Below are 8559 nucleotides of genomic sequence, written 5' to 3' on the forward strand. Positions count from 1 at the left end.
TAAATGCTAATCCAAGTAAAACACAACACATCAACGTAACCAGGTCCATATTGGTTGCATAAAAACAAAATTTATATTTTTGATAGCCATAACTACTTGTGTATACGCATAACCGACAAAAGTCATAAGATAAGTTGGGAATATATTTTTAAACCAAACCTAACCGCCATTCGTGTTGGCAAAACTTTCGCAAGTGCCTATGTCCGCCCCTAAGGGACAAAAATGTCCCTAATCTAATCTATCAAATAACACAATTTATACGATTCTCGTTTTTTTTTTATATACAAAACAAACGCACAGATGAACTGACCAATTGACAAATAATCTAAAAATATTGTTATGGGTCTATTAGTGCTAGTAAAGTAAAAAACCCGTAATATTAGTTTTTTCTGGCATAATTTCAATGTTACAGACACGAATATTATAGTTTTCTTATGTACCGATATGTATAGAATAGAAGATATTTATCTGTTACTTGGTTTTGTAGAGCACTGTTAAAGCTGAGTGAAATGATTTATTAACCCAACCATGTTGACAGAAATACTAAATATTGTTTGGAACTTTTTCATGATAGATTAAGAAAGATGTTGCCGAATATGTTTTTTACGGGGATAACAACGCTGAGTATTATAATTAATAATAAACATTTATTTCGGAAAACTAAGGTTCCATAAAAAAATACATACAAAGAAAAACGTCCCATGCGACGAAAAGGTTGTATGATAATAAATGACTAAATTGATTTTTATTGTTTTGTTTTATTGAGCTATTCTCCAGCTTCATTTCTGTATATAAATTATTTCTCAAATCCAAGTACTTTTTGAGATTTCAACCCCTAAAAAGTTCCATGTGATATGAGCTCGACGTAGAGAAGTTATACATCTCGATAGAACTTTACACGCCGGTCGCCTCGCCCCGCGGAGGGGCGCGTGCGGGGTTCTATCGTCAGTGTCACCGGTCTTCGCGGGAGATGACACGCTATACTTTATGTTATTTTGGCACGTTTTCTTTGGTGTGGGTTTCTTTATAATTTTATGTAATTTGTGGGGGCATGAATTTAACTCCTAATTAAACGAATCGTCGCTCGAGACGACTTATAAAACTTGGCACTAGACCAACGAATCAACGAAGTACAATTGAAATTAATGATTTAATTACAAATGGTCCAACAGAGGATAGTCATCATGGTTCAGAGAGACGTAATTAGCTATTTCTTCTATTTACAAAATAATAGTGAGTGTGTTTTTATGTTTTTACGGTTTAAGTGCTTCTGCCGTTAGATTCCGGAGTAAAAGGTAGCATATTACCTCTTACAACTTTATTTATAGTAAATCAATATAAACCGGAAAAAAAATATTCGTAACGTATTATGATCTTAGCAATAATAGCTTTATATAGATTTCACGATCAGAAAAAGTTTTAATAAGCACGATGTATATAGTTATGTACCATTAATCGATGGAAACTAGATAGAATTTCAGAGTTGTAAGAGCACTTGTAACCATTGACGCCGGAACAGACACGCGTTGTCGAGTTCACTTGTGCATATGTCACCTTCTTCTACGGAACTCATTTAAGTTAACACCGTTTACGTCTCAAATTTTATTTTCTATTTATTTTTATGGAATAAAATATCATACATACATACATATACGTGACGCTTTATTCCTGTATGGTAGGCAGAGACAATAGAGCGCCATACGCTTCTATTCTGACATACTTCTCTCGCTTCATCCACATTCATCACTCTCCTCATACATGCTCGACGCTTTCGGGTACTAAGCCTCTCTTCAATGTGCCGCCGATCTGGTCGGTGTACGTTTTACGAGGATAATATAATAAACTAATGCCCCAGTCATATCTTCTGCAAATGTAGAAACATCACACAGTACGGAATCATGTTTGTAATGTATGTAAACTTTTATGCACATAAAAATAAAAATACAAATACACAGAGAGGAGAAAAAAGGCGAGCTATTGATCTAGAGCGTGATGCGATGTAAAATTTAGGTAAAGAAAGTAGTGTCGCCGTTCAACCCGTCACTTCTGTGGCACATCGCCAATATTGGAACCATCGCCTACAAAGGAACTGACGCCTATAAATGAAATTTCTGATACCGAAACGGTTACTCTAACTCTAATTATGTCGCAAGTATCGTCTCGAGCAGGCTCGATGACTTCCAGCCACCTGAAAAGCCGGGTTCCAAAAAGGCTTATAGTACCGTAGACCGCATACATACGCTGCGGCAAGTCATACAGAATACCGAAGAGTATAACTTGCCACTATGTCTAGCGTTTGTGGATTACGAGAAAGCCTTTAATTCGGTCGAAACCTGAGCGGTGCTTGAGTTTCTCCAGCGATACCGTTGACTATTGGTATATCGAAGTGTTAAAGTGTTTGTATAACAACGCCACTATGTCGGTCCGAGTACACGAACAGAATTCGAAGGCGATTCCCTTTGAAACAGGCGTAAGATACGTAGATGTCATATTTCTGAAACTGTTTACTGCCGCTTTGGAAGACGCCTTCAAGCTTCTGGAATGGAAAGGACTAGGCATCTCATCGGCAAATACATCACTCACCTTCGGTTTGCCAACGATATCGTGTTATGGCAAAGTCGATGGAAGAACTCAGTACGCTGCTCGAAACCTCAATCGAGTGTCAAGAACAGGTGTCTACTCCTATTTTGGTTGAGAATTTGGTTCTTGAAGTTGTTGACGCATATGTATACAAATACATAGGAAAAACCGTCAAATTAGGTAAGTTCAACTTCGAGAAGATTGACCAATCGTCGAATCCAACAGATGGGCACCCGTTTGGAAAACTCAGCAATGTCTTTTCGTTCAAAATTCCTCAGTGCCTTAAGACGAAAGTCTTTTTAACCACCGTGTGTTGCCAGTGATGACAATACATATGGATCGGAGACGTGGTGCTTCACTATAGCCTTATAAATAGGCTCAGAGTTGCTCAGCGAGCTAGGAGAGAGCTATGCTCGGATTTCTCTACGAGATCGAATTAAAATGAGGAGATATGTAGAAGAACAAGGGTCACCATTATCGACATGGCCAAACAAATTAGCTCGTGAAGTCGTGGCAATAGGCAGGCCATATAGGATGGAGAACGTATGGCTGTTGGGGCCGAAAAGTTCCAACGAGATGGAAGGATGACAGTTAAAGCGGGGGTTCGCGGTGGATGCAACTAGAGGGCTTTGGGGAGGCCTATGTCCAAGAGTGGACATCCTGCGGATGTGATGATCACGATGATGATGAAATACATTACTTTTAAACTTTTTAATATATTTCATGTGATATCATAACAACAAGAACAAGGAACAAGTGTCATATTGTGAGTAACCTAATGGCAATGTTGTTTGTAATAAGCATTAATTATTATTTATTTCGTCATTGCGAATAATCACGTACTCGAGTTCATAAACATGTGAGCAAAAATTTGATAAAAAATATCTGAACATGACTCTATTGCTAACGGCGTAGAAGATAGTGTAATAAGTCTTTCACTGCTAGTATAGGTGATGATATAAATAAGTATTTTTTATTATTATCTTTAATTGTACTTGTGATTTAATAGCTAATTTTAAAGACTAACTAACTACCCCTTCTTAACCTACTTAATACTACACTTAACTTGTGGTAACGCTATGGTGATTTAACTTAATTTAATTTTATGGCCTTGTGATCGTGAATCGTCTAGTGGGATAAGGAACCTACCTATGCCCAGTAATAACCCTAAGTGCTTTTATTTGAGAATTAATTTGAAAAGCCTACAGTTGTGTTTCTAATGTTATAATTAATTAAGCAGTACCTAACTTCGTGATAATTTTGACTCTAGATTTGAACTCTACTGAACTTTAGGGTGAAACCTTTAATTACTGAGATGTGAATTTAGATATACTAGTAAGTTTAGATTGGATAGTTCTAGAAATGGATCTTTCAGGTTACCTAGAATAATCAGTTTGGAAAAATGAGAGGAAAATTTCACTACGGATAGAGTTTGTGTTTGTATTACTTCTGAATCTATTTTGACTTAAAACTAAGTTAATTACCGAGACCTGAGGTCTCGGAGGATCTCTTCCAAGCCACGATCCTTCTCCTTTCGCACTTCCAGAGCAATAATATCTCTATGGATATCGTTGTTTTACTAGACTAAGCACTAACTTTGGTGGCATTACAAAGTGTATGGATACAAACACAATGTTTTGTAACACGTTGAATCTAATTTAGACTTATGGTTACTTATCTATGCTTATATTAGAAACACTCTATGAGATGCTTAATTATAACTTTGATAATTAGTTCAGGAATTGTGTTTAGACTACTATAGCTTTCACTTACTATAGCGCTAGTATCTCTTAATTTAGATTAGTCTTATCTATCTTAGATATATGAAATGTCTAATTTGACATAATTTTATTTGGTATTAATTACTAATCTCATAGTGACTTTCACTTATTTTAATGAGCTATCTACTTAGTCTAATTTTCTAGTTTCTACCAGCATTTGGCGTTACCAGAGTAAAGCAGAAGTAGTACCGATTTCTATACTTTACGCCCAACAGAACACAAGCGTTAAATAATACCTAACTAGCTATAACTAGATAACCCTTGGGTATTCAAGATAACTCTGTAAGGTTGGACTCGTCTATGACTAGTTTTGTCTCAATTCATATATTTTAAATGAACAATAAACTGTTTCAACTATCAATCCTTAATCAATTATGTTTAAATCGAGAAATCGAATGAAAAGTACATAAATTTCCAGATAGACTGTTGCCTGGTATGTGTCAACGTAAGCTATCGACCGTAGTCAGGATTTCTACATCCGTTCACTCAATGTAAGGACGACAAACAAGATTAGTATGTATTTATAACCCGAAAGACTTTGTATTTTAATTGATAATGGTCCAAACCCTCTACGATTTATCTCCTAACTTATTACTAGATATATTTTGATCTTAATCATCGTATTATGATGTTTTGTATTAATTTTATCAAAACAAAGCTTATTTTAGCTGGCAATCGTAATTCAATCGAAATTAGATGATAATAATTGTGTTAAATATTTTCAGTAAGTAATATCTGGCATTTAATTGTCCATTTAGCTATGAGATCGTGTCATATCAATTCCGCTTATTCATTATAGGAAAGACAGCTAAAATATGTTATTGTTATTTACTCTTAACAAAATGATCAAACCGTATTTTGGTTTTTAAATTGAAGTCAACTTACTAATTTTTAAGTTGTTCGTAGTCAAGTTCTTATGAACTAAGTTTGTATAATGAAGTTTTGACGTAAGTACTTAAATAAATTTTGTTTTATTTTATTTTCTTAAAATCTAGTTATGCCTTAAAACTATGTGTGTGCGAGTTTAAGCTTTCCCTAGCTCTGTGGTTGGAGTTTAGCAATTTTGGGGAAAACCCTTCATAGGTGAACTAATTGTGTGGTGAGTTAAAATAGTCCTTTTCCCGGTGTAAGGAAACGCTACTCTAGCTAAGCCCTATGAACTTCCCTACCTATATAGCCCTAATAATCCTACAATTGTACTTTAAGCTTGCCTGAGGCCCTACTCTCTGTCTGCCGATTAGCAAAACTAGGGAATTAATCCCACATGTACATTTAGTGTAATGTAGAAATTCACGGTGCAATGAATTTCTTCTAATCTCTTATCAACAATGATGGTGTGTATACCTAAAGCCCTATCGGTCCCTAAATGTGCTGAGCTCTCAACTTTCCCGAAGGAAAGTCCCTATGACGGAGAGCCCCGCGGAACAGCAGAATACCTAACGTTGTGCTAAATACGTAAATAAATAGGGACAGGAATTCTGATTTCTTAAGTACAAACTAAGCGTCAACAAGACACGCATTCACTTCGACGAGCGCTACTTAGTCGTTACAAAAGACAAACAGAATCCACTGGTGGCTGGTACGACAGTAATTTGCCGCTGAAGCCGCCACAGCTTCAGGAAGTGGAAGCCTATTTCGTCCACGGTTGTCACCGTTAGGTGTCAGACGATATAGACCGACTTAAAGCTCAACCAAGGTACGTTATGGAGGAACAAAGTCATTCCATTAAGTTGGAAAAACACAGAAAAGTTATGGGTTAGTACAAAATACACGTAGGCTGAAATGAAACGCTATATAAACGACACTCCACACTACAAGAACAAATAAGGACTTACCACCGCCACAAGACCGCAAAGATTCCCTTACACAAGATTTTCGAATGAAAAATCAGCACTAAATATTTCACAAAAAATTAAAAAACCAGAGAGTTAATTATTATTCCGAAGATTAATGATCAAGACCCCGAACACTTACTTCTGAAGAATATACTCACATTTCTTGTAAATTAAAATTAATTCAAATAAATAAAATCCAAAAACCCCAATTAAAATTAATGAAATAAATTACCCGATACTATTGACTCTTAATTTGTTAACAAAATGGCGCACAGAAACTAAACCCCCCCGACTAGCAAAATAACGATGTTGACTCTACGAAATCTAAATCCATCTGGCTCCCGCCCTTTTTGTGTCACCTCTATTTATAGTTCTCTCCCGGAACTCTGGTATTTTCGCGCACAAGCGACCAAAACGACGCCAAGCTTACCCAAAGTCGACAACGTTGACATTGCCTGCTCTCGCTTTTTCTTCTGCAAATCCTTATCTCAAAATAGCCAAATTTTATCCGTAAAATTTATTCTAAAACTAAAATTTCCTATTTATCTTGACACTATCCTAGCTTACTATTCTAGTAAATACGTTTCGTTTTTATATTGTGCTACAACAACAATTTTCAATAAATATTTATATGTATTTGTCAAATACTTCAATTTTACCTCAACGTTTTTAATTTCCTTAACCTATCTAACAATAATCTTACTTCTAATGATAATTTTCTACTTATTAACCCCTACACTCTTTGAATATAAATAGCCAATTACATACTTCTATTGTTCGTTATAAAAATAGCTAATTTGCCTACATTATTAACTGGTATCCCCAATTCGCGCCGTTTATTCATAGTTTCCTTTGTCGTATTAACGCTACTCAAAATTTGCTTATAATTTCGCCACGTTCCTACTTTAAGTCAGTGCGACAGAGTGCTTTGTAATTTTCATCAATAACTAAATGCTAACTACTACCCGTTTTGAATGAAAACTTAAATTTATAATAGATAATGAACCAATGATCTATACTAATTATGCGTAATGCTTGCATTTTCGGTTTTTCTTAACTTATTTAGCTAATTTCGACAACTTGCCGTTCCATGATGCTTCCGTTGATATTTCTTTAATTAACATAATTATTAACATCAAATGTATCTAAGATCTACTGTAGACTAATACTAATGATTCTATTACTATATCAAGTCTATTTTTGATGAATTTGTGACCATATTTCTTGTTTTTAGATAAAATTTTACATTTCCATTACCAAAAGCGACCTATATATTCCCACGTAAAACTAACTAAATAGCCTCTCAGGTTAATCTGCCGCTAAACCCAGTTCGGCATTATTCACTAATTTTCCATGACGCCTACCATTAATTCCTTTAATTGACCATAGATGGCGTTTTTTTACATTAATTTTATACCCGAACAACAAACAATTCTAATCCCATTAAATTAAATCACATTTACTCATTAAATTGACTGCTAAATTCCCTGCTTTAATTACATCGACATTCTAATCTCAATTACTCTTATTTAACTGTCTTTGTCGACATGTTTTTGTTTCGAGTTCCATCAAACCTTCATAGATGGCCCACTAACAATTTTCTACTAATTATTCCCAGTGACGGTCGTGTGACACATCCGATCCGTTACAAATAGATAGATAGATAGTTACATGTTGTTGAAAAAATTATCAAAATATCCGAGGAATAAAGTTCATATGCCTATAGACCTCGGTTCACAAAGTCAAACTCCGACAAAGATAGTTCTATATTCTCATAACACCGGAATTTTGGCTGTGCGTTCCCACGAAAACAGTTTACATATTACTTTAAAACCCAGAATTCCTTGAAAGCCTTAACATTTAAAAAAGATTGCTACTAAAAAGTAATCCTGACAACTCTAGTAAGAACTATACTTAATTGCATTGACGTATTTCTTTTACTTACAAAGCTATAATCAAATTAAACTAAGCGAAAATTCAAATGCCCCTAGTGAAAAGTACCAATTTTGCAGAAGTGATTTAATTCGTCGGATGGGACGAAACGATTACCTACTACAAAAATGTGTTAGTTTAGTACTTAGGTTATTATTAGTATTAAAATTATAATCTACGTGCTTAACATGCAAACTGTTCCAGTGCTTAGATTATGGCAATAGATATTCACAGAACAAAGTTTGTTCAGTATAAATACAGTTATAGAATAATACCAACCTCTTGATTTTTTAACAGCTGTTGCTAAGGCGGTTTGATAAGATTGACTTTGTAGTGGAATATGTGTATTTTTCTTCACCTATTCAGGAAAAGCTCTTTTCTGTCCTTTGCAAATACGCCAAAATCGTGTTTTCTCTGGAATTAAGTTATAT

The sequence above is a fragment of the Choristoneura fumiferana genome, chromosome 2 (assembly GCF_025370935.1).
Source record: "Choristoneura fumiferana chromosome 2, NRCan_CFum_1, whole genome shotgun sequence".
NCBI lineage: Eukaryota > Metazoa > Arthropoda > Insecta > Lepidoptera > Tortricidae > Choristoneura > Choristoneura fumiferana.